The sequence below is a fragment of the Cicer arietinum genome, chromosome 4 (assembly GCF_000331145.2).
Source record: "Cicer arietinum cultivar CDC Frontier isolate Library 1 chromosome 4, Cicar.CDCFrontier_v2.0, whole genome shotgun sequence".
Classification (NCBI taxonomy): Eukaryota; Viridiplantae; Streptophyta; class Magnoliopsida; order Fabales; family Fabaceae; genus Cicer; species Cicer arietinum.
The window spans coordinates 49,188,709-49,197,977 of NC_021163.2; the positions used below are offsets into that span (position 1 = coordinate 49,188,709).

The 9,269-nt window shown below is 29.2% G+C and overlaps 1 long non-coding RNA gene across 1 annotated transcript; it reads left to right on the forward strand.

Moving 5' to 3' along the window:
• Positions 1-81: 81 nt before the first annotated feature.
• LOC140920172 (uncharacterized) lies at positions 82-1,477 on the forward strand. The gene is made up of 3 exons (XR_012162821.1): positions 82-318; positions 486-557; positions 1,329-1,477. It is a non-coding gene; the product is annotated as an uncharacterized lncRNA (long non-coding RNA).
• The last annotated feature ends 7,792 nt before the right edge of the window (positions 1,478-9,269 follow it).

Here is a 9,269-nt window from a genome sequence, read left to right on the forward strand (position 1 = left end):
TAATAATAATTAAATAAAACAAAACCCTTGCCACCTCATCCCATTTTTCCCAATTCCTCTCTCTCTCTTCCTCTCGGCAGACAGCAACCCCCTCCCCCTCCTTCATTTTTTGTTTTCTTTCTTCTTTTCTTCCCTTCTCCTTCTTCTCACTCTATTACTCAAACCCTCAATCCTTAAAGGAGGTTTAACATCCCCACAAGCTTAATTTCTCAAACTCCTACAAATTCTTTTGGTTGAGATTTTTGGGTTAGGGTTTGTGTTCTAAGGAAGGAAAAAGGGTACCCATCTCTTGAAAGTGGTTTATTGAGACTCATTGAGGTAAATGCACAACTCTAATCCTAGTATGAATTCATAGAAAAATGTAGTTTTGAGTAAAAATCTTATTTCGTGTTTAGAGTATATTTAAATGATGCTGATAGTTTTCTAGAGGTAGTTAAACTTTAGAATAAATTTCTCTAAAGTTTTGGAAATATTTTTATACTCAGATTTGTCAACTGAGACCTTGCCGGCTACTCTGAGAGTTGTTGGAGAGCAAACTTAGACGATTCTCCATAACAGTGAGTTGACGACGATCATCGTCATTTATTTTTATATAATGCTATTATTATTATTTTACTTGGTTTCTATATTAAAGTATTTATTGAAAAATTTGGGAAACACAACCTTTGAATTTTATCTCAATTTCGTCAATTATTTAATTTAACTGTCGTTGTTATATAATATGTTATTATTTTGATTTAGTATGAGTTAAAGTATTTAAAGCTTGAATTGTTATGCGATTGAATATGTTTTTCATGAATTACGATGAAATGATTTTAAATATGTATTTTGAGAAATCGTTGTTATAATTATTAAATCGTTAACTGCGTTAGGTGCACCTAGTTACCACGTGTTGATTAGGGAGAGTTAACCGTTAGATGGAGCCGCCCTTACGAGAGAGGTCATCCGTAGGAGGAGAGGGCTATCAACGAGATGTAAGCTCCCTAATTGATACGTGCTGTTGCGTTGCAGAAATTGAGGGGAGAGGGCCATCCGTTAGATGGAGCCGCCCCTAAGGGAAAGGCCACTCTTAGGAGGAGAGGGCTATCAATGAGATAAAGCCGCCTCTTGGTTCTAAAAATTTGTATTGTTAATTGTTTGATTTTTTATAATGATTTTAAGGTTGTTCATTTTGATTTCGTTTCGTTATTCACTGAATTTTTAATATTTTTTGTCAAGCGATTAAACAGTTATTCGTGCCTTTTGTGTTTCCCTTCTAATTGATGGTGGTTGTTGTCTCCTCACTAAGTCTTTTGTGACTTACCCCTTTATGTTGCTTATTTTTTCAGATTCGCAGGCAGTTGAGTAGAAATCTGTTATTTGATTCAAGTCTCCACATATATCTTTTGGTAGGCCTCTTTGATTGAGGACCATTTTTGTAACGTCTGTTGGGTCTATGTAATTTTCAGCTATTTTGGAGTCTAGAAATTTTTTGGAAATTGTATTAAACGATTAGATTATGTTCTTTGAATTGTGACTGAATTGAGAATTTAACAGGGATTTTATAAATTTGGGAATGTTGAAGTTATAGAGGATACTCTGTCGAAATTTCGAGGAAAAGTATATATATATATATATAGTTTTGAAATGGTTATGGAACGATTTAGTGTTTAATTGTTAAGTTAGTTGGTAGGCTTGCCAGGCTAGGAGTATAGCTTGCGCGCCGGTCACGACATTTAAATTTCGGGTCGTGACAACTTACCCCTTCATGTTCATTTTTTTTTAGATTCACAGGCAGCTGAGTAGCAAGTTGTTAGTAGATTCAAGTCTCAATCATTTTTTGTAGGCATATTCGATCGAGAGCTCTTATATAAAGTATGTTGAGTCGTGATGTATTTTGCAGTTATTTTGAGTCTAGAAAGTCTTTTGAGAAATGTATTAAATATTTTGATTTTGTTCTTTGAGTTATGACTGAGTTAATAGTTTGAAACAAGATTTTATAAATTTGGAAGTGTTGAAGTTACAGAGGATACTCTGTCGAAATCTCGAAAAAAAATTATATATATTTTTTTTATGGTTATTTAGAACTATTTAATTGCGTAATTGTTAAGCTGTTGATAGATTTGTCAGGTTATGAGTATAACTTGTGTGTCTGTCACGACATTCAGTTTTTGGGTCGTAATATTAAGTTAGATATAATAATCTATATGTTAATCAACACTAAAAATGTTATTACCTAATGCACGAGTAATAATGTTTACTAATAGAGCAAGTCATTATATATCAATAAAAAACATTGCAATAAGCATTTGATAACGTACAGTGTTAGTCAAAGCGTTAAAAATCAACTAATTCGAAGAACAATAGTAACATATGAATCAAGCCTCTAAAGAAGTCAATTCTCTAATATAAGTCAAATCCTTTGATGAAGAAAATGACTTTAAAAATTCTATGAAGCATTATTCCTTTACAATTGTCCATGTCGAACAACAATAACACAGAATAGTACTATCAATAGTACAAATCTTCTAACAGCTCAGTGTACTACTACTACATGTCAAGATTTCTAACGACTATATTTCCACGAATATATTCTTCAGTATTTAAATAGAAACAATTTTAAACTGAAGAATACTGATGAAATTAGTTTTGATAAAATCTTATTGATGAAATTCAATTGATGATTTTAGATATTATGAAGAACCACATTCATGGTAATTTCAACGACCTTCATTATTTAAAGAAGAATTTTGAAAAAGCAATGAACACATCAAAAAATAAAAGAATGAACAAAAAATCCTCTATGTTAAGAGATATTAGAAATTGATATAAATCAATCAAATTATTTTTATACACTTGAATTGATATAAGATTTGAATTGTATTATCCTCTAAATGAGAGATTAAACATTTGAAGAAAGATTATATATTAACTTATGCACATACTTAAATGAATGTACTCAAACCTGATAGTGACAACAACTCTTTAACTCAAAAGAAGTGAAAGAATACTTGGAATCCTCAACGATACTTGGAAGAATGTTGAGAAGGCTACACAAACTTCTAGTGGCATAGCCTGGAGGGCAAAGGAAAAAATATTCAAAGCTTGAAGGGACGGCTAGATGTAGCAAAAGTTATTGTGAACTAGTTTAAAAATGAATGTGTTAGAAAACACAATAAATGAGAGTTTAAATTGTGTTTTTCCATTTCTAAAAAACTAGTTGAGTTGCTTAACCAAAAAAAATATGTTCTTTATACAATCATTCAACTTATTATTATAAAACATTTAAAATAAAAATAAATTTAAATCATAAATAACTCAGAATAAAATATCAGAAAGAGAGATAAGGGACACAAAGATTTTTATACTAGTTCACAATAGATTGTTGCTACATCTAGTCCTCCTCTATCAAAGAGATTTTTCTTCAACACAGTCGATGACTTAATCTACTATTTAACCAATAGAATACAATTATTATTTACATTTCTTATTCAAGCTTTGAGTAGTTTTCCTATGCCTCTACAGTTAGTTACCATTAGCACCCTTCTCAACATTATGGCAAGTTGTCGTTGAGGTTCATAAATATGTTTATACCTTTTTAGGCACCTCTTATTGATGAAAAAATCATTGCCACTATCAAGTTGATTTACATCAGTTACAATTTGTGTTTAAAATGACACAAGGTCTGTTTCTAGGATTCTAACTCTCAATGAGAGGATATTATATTTCAATTCCTGTATCAATTTAAGTGTATGAAACACATGGATTGATTTGCATCAATTCTAATAACTTTCTATAGAGGATTTTTCATCCATTCTTTTCTTTTGATGTGTTCTAATCTTTTATAGAGATTCTTCTTAACACATTGCTTTTTGTTTTCCTCACTATATTTCATATTTATTGGTTTATACCTAAATACTAATGATTGTATATGTTGAGGATATTACTGTTGGAGAACTTAAATTAGCATTTAAGACAAATCATCCTTCAAGACATATCCAAATATATCTTCAAATTAATTTAACATATCTCGATTTTGGAATATCGATCTCAAAGGATGACAGTATCAGAAGATGCCATATGCTTCATTAGTCATAGGATTAGTGCACTATGATGAGCATATGATGTTGAAATGTTGACTTCTTATCAAAGTGTTGACTTTATCAGAATGTTGGTTTTGTTAGGTTGTTGAGTTGAAGTATTAACCATATGGTTAACTGGTTTACTCGATTTGTCAAACACATGATCATCAAAGTAAGCTTGTAGTCTGAGGCGCATTGAGATGGCATTTAACATAATCATTCACAACCTTTTAGGGTATTGCCATGATTTCTTTGTCTATCTTTTCTATTCACCAGAGGATGTAGAGATATTGACTTCTTCAATGTTTTGGGCTCAAGAGTTTGACTTAACTAGGGTTTGATATAAAGCTTTCTTTTATGGTCTTAAGTTAGATGATCATTACAGGTCTTGATTTTTGTAGTGTTATTTTCTTTTTTGATTAGAAGGTTAATCATTGAATTGTATTGCTTTGTCTTTAATGCTTTGATTTGGAATGTAGATTATCATATGTTGTTCCAATGCTTCTTATTGCTATAGTATGACTTACTCTATTAGTAGAAATAATTACTTGTTTATTAAGTGATAATATTCTTAGGGTTAAAAACACTTAGATTGTCATTAATATAAGTTTATGCTACCTTAAAATAGATAGTCATTAATATAAGTTTGTCATCCAACTTAATCGTCACACTTAATCTTCAAAATTAGGAGATAATTGTTCTAATTTGTTTGTTATGTATCATTGAAATATCAACCAAATGATTGTAGTTAAAATCACTTTTGCACTTACAGTCTCCCCCTTTTTAAAAGTGTCAAACAACCATACAATTAATGAATAGTTTTCGTTCACATAATAAAGTTTAAAAGTATGCCCTCTTAATGATGTACTCAAAAGTAGTTTAACTTAATAATCCTTTGAACTGCTTAAAAACAACTTTTAAATCAATATTTGGGGACTCCTCTTGAATATGATAAACATAATTTTTAAGAGTTTCAAACTTATTAAGTTATTTTACAGTTTTTATACACATAAGGGTAAAATTAAAAAAGAATTTGACAAAGAGGACAAACACAAAGATAAACAAACATATCAGGTCTTCCCAACGTTATCATAGTTTTGACAAGTCCTTACAATTGAATTCATATATTTCTAGCATGTTAAGCCTAATGGAACAAACCATGTTTTTAGATGATGTTAAACCTTTTAAAAGAAAGGTGAATTGCAAGTAATTATCATAATATAACATATGCAAATGACACTCATATGCAAATGCAACTTATAGATGCAAATGATATGTGTGATGCAGATGATGTGATAATATTGATGCAACAAACAAATGCAAATCAAACACACAACAATACAATCAAATTCAAGCAAACAATTAATTGTGTTATTAGATTTTCTTATTTTTTCCCCCCTTTTTCCTTATCAAAAAGGGTAAAATTAAAAAAAAAACATAGAAATTAAAGCAAGCAATCACAAATAGATAAACATAGTAAACTCACAACCATCATACTACATACAGATATTGAACAATAGTATATGCTCAGAAAATAGGATAGAGAAATCAGAGACTTCATCAAAGAGATAAAAATAGATAACAACAAAATAGAAAGAGAGATAAACAAAATAAATAAAGGTAACATTCCATTTATATGAAAACAAAATTGAGAAAGAAAATAAAATAAACTTAAAAAATAATGAATCTTATACAAATTATCTAAAGACCTCTAAGGAGACTCCTTAAGAGCTCATTTTATGAGAACAATATATTTGACTTCATAGAGTATGAAAGAAGATTCGATTTTTTGAAGACAATCTAAATTAAAATTTGATTCAGATTTATAATTGAAGAAAATCTTTGATCAAGTTGAAAAGATGATATGGTCAAGATTTGAAGAAAATATAATCAACGTCTTATCAACAATAAGATATGAGTTATTTACAAGAAGTTTTGGTGAAGATTTATCTACAAGAAGATTTGATCAAGATTTATCTACAAGAAAATATGAATTATTTACAAGAAGATATGATAAAAAATTGTTTACAAGAAGAAACATCCACAAACAATAAGAAAGAAGTTTCATATGAAGAATTTGCAAAAACAATCTTAACAAAATTTAAACAGTATCAATATGAAGATTTTATAAATTCAATCTTTAAAAAATAGAAACATTATCAATCATAATAATTTACAAACTCAATCTTTAAAAAATACGAACAGTAACAATCTATAAAATTTAGAAAGTCAATATGAACAAAACACAAACAAAATCAATCTAGAAGAACTTCTTAGATTGAAGTCAGAAATAAAGAATTGACTAAAGAACATATTATCAAAAAAACATCTTGTTCAGAATAAGATCATTGTTGAACACACTAGAAATAAAGATGCAATTCAGAATTAAACAAGGACTAAATTGAAAATTCAAAAAATAGTAGAAGAACTCAAATTCAAAACTCCAAATTCATCTAAAATTTCAAAGAGAGAAACACTAGTTCAAATGAGAAATATTTTCTAGGTTTTTCTCTTAGAGTGTGATAGTCATTGTTATAATTAGCTTGTTAGAAGCAACTATTCAAGCTTCATACATTTGTAATCAAACCCGATAGTGGTGTTAGTGTGCCTTCAACAATCTGGGGTTGTCAGATTGTATGGAGAAGACTTGACTGGTAGAGTCAAGGTGTGTGTATTCCTTAGAAGTTTGGGGTTGTCAAGCTGTTTGAGAAGACTGCTTGAAGGACCAGGTGCTTTGTACTTCAAGTTGTTGAGTTAATGGATTAAATCATTATGAGTGAAGGGACTGAATGTATCCAAGTAAATCATCAAGTTTGAACAAGTTTAATCAAATAATAAAAAAGTTATCAACTTAGTCAAACACAATTAACCCATTTTTCTCGTGTTTTCACCTTCAAACTTCTTGTAGAGCTATCTTAACTTCAAGCTATTCAAGGAGAATTTCGCTCATCATTCAGATGGTGCGCTTTCCTTCTTCTCGAGAAAAGAAGGTGAATTTCTTTTCTTAGTAGAAGACGAACCAACATCCATAGTAGAAGAGTTTGAAAAAAGTTTAAAAATAACATAAAAACTTTGAGAGATGAATGAAAACAATAGATAGAGAAGCTGAAAAAATACAATTGCCGTATAAATAGCCATATTTTTCGAGAAAGAAAAAGAAATCGTTTTAAAAGCTCGAGATAGTGAGTAGAAAAAGATGAGGAGTAAAAGAATGGGTGCACTATATTACACTTTATTACATGTGGAATAATTTAAATACACTATTTTCAAAGAAACTAAAAGAAAAAAAACCAAAGGAATTAAAAAAAATGAAATGCAAAAAATAAAGATCGGATATAGATTAAAACCAAAGGCAAAAGGAAGAAGACATAGCAAAACAAATAAGATAGAATTAGAGGAAATAACATATATTAAATTCGTAATTCATATTACACTTGTGACAAGCACAAATTACATTACAACTGCAATACTCATTACAAAAGAGCTAAAATGAAAAATTATTCTAAAGCTTTCTAAATCATATACATTAATTTAAAATACATATTAGATTTAAATCACCAATTCCCAGTTCTTGAGCATGACAAAAAGACATTGACATCCAAGGTTTGCATAGAGTGAACCTTTGAATGCATTTTGTGAATCTCCTTGTTTGATCCATTGTGTTGACTATAGTTCACAGATGTAACGAGTTTAAGATTTCTAGAACTTTTCAACATTGAGGCTGAGTAGTTCATGTTTTAAGAATATTTTAAAGTCTTTATGAGAGTATAATGCAAGAAGATGATTGATTGTGAAGAACCAATAAAGGACAAGAGGTTGAACTAGTTTTTCCTAAAGGGTTTCAGATTTAAAACTTTTGGATAAAAAGGATTTAGGGTGATGAGAAAAGAGGTTTTTTTAAATAAAAAAAAAAGAGAAAAGTTTAAATAGACAAGGAAAAGAAAGAAATCAAAACTTAGGTTTTAACGAAAGTAAGTTATTCATTTTTTTCAAAAAGAACACAAGCGATAAAATCAAGAACAAGAGAACACATGGCAAGATAAAGGAAGAACAAGAAAAGACTACTCAGACACAATAAAACAAACACTAAAAACAGACACACAAGAACGATGGATTACCTATACATTTGAACATATGTCATAGATCATTAAAGTTTTAATAAATTTCTCTTTGTTTGGTTAGTTTCATATGTTGAAATGCATTATAATGTTTCGTTATTTTGCATTAATAATTATATTGTATTAACTAATACTTATTCCTATCATCAGATAAATTTTAGTATTAACATATGACTCTTCTCACTGATTAACTTACTCTACCTTGTTGAAGCACCAAAGTTTTGTCCAATTTGTAATTGAAGAGCTTCAAAACTACAACCGAAAAACATAATAAAATTAAGAGAATATTCATAACATATTTAAGCTGCTCTTTGAAAGAAAAAACCAAAGCAGGGAGTTTCCATCTGCAATTGAAAACTAATCACATGATGAAGTATTTTCTTAGATAATTTTAATCAAGATGATATCTCTCATACATGTGACTTTGAGATTTTTACCCTATTCAAAAGACATAGTAAAAATATTTTTTTCATTTATGCTCTTCTCTTTCAACATTTATCTCAATTCAGGGATTCTATTTTACCACTCAAAATGACATTCAAGAGTTATTAAAAAAAAAAACTTAAACACTAATACTCACATTTTAAAAGAGAAACTATGCAGAGGATTACCAAAAAAAAAAAAAATTCACGAGATAACTTTTGAAAAGAGATGAAATTGTTGTTAAAAAGATAGATGCTCTATAAATGTGTTTTATTATTGTCAGATAGCAATTTCAGTCTTCAATAATATGTTTTTGTCAATCCATGATTTGAAAGAATACGAATTTTAAGAGAAATTAAAAAACAGGATTGAACCAAAAATTTACACTAATTTATACCATTTCACTTATATTTCCAACAATAAAGAATATTAACTCTTACACGGTAAAATTCTTAATCAAGAGATCAAGTTCTGATACAAATTGAAGGTGCTAAAAACACAAGAATTTTAGAGAGATAAAGAAGGTACTAAAGAATTTTTATACTAGTGCACAACGGACTGTTCCTACATCTAGTCATTCTCTATCAAAGAGATTTAGTCTTAGTACAGCCGAGGACTTAAACCACTATTTAAACAATAACATACAAGTATTATTTACTCTGTCTCT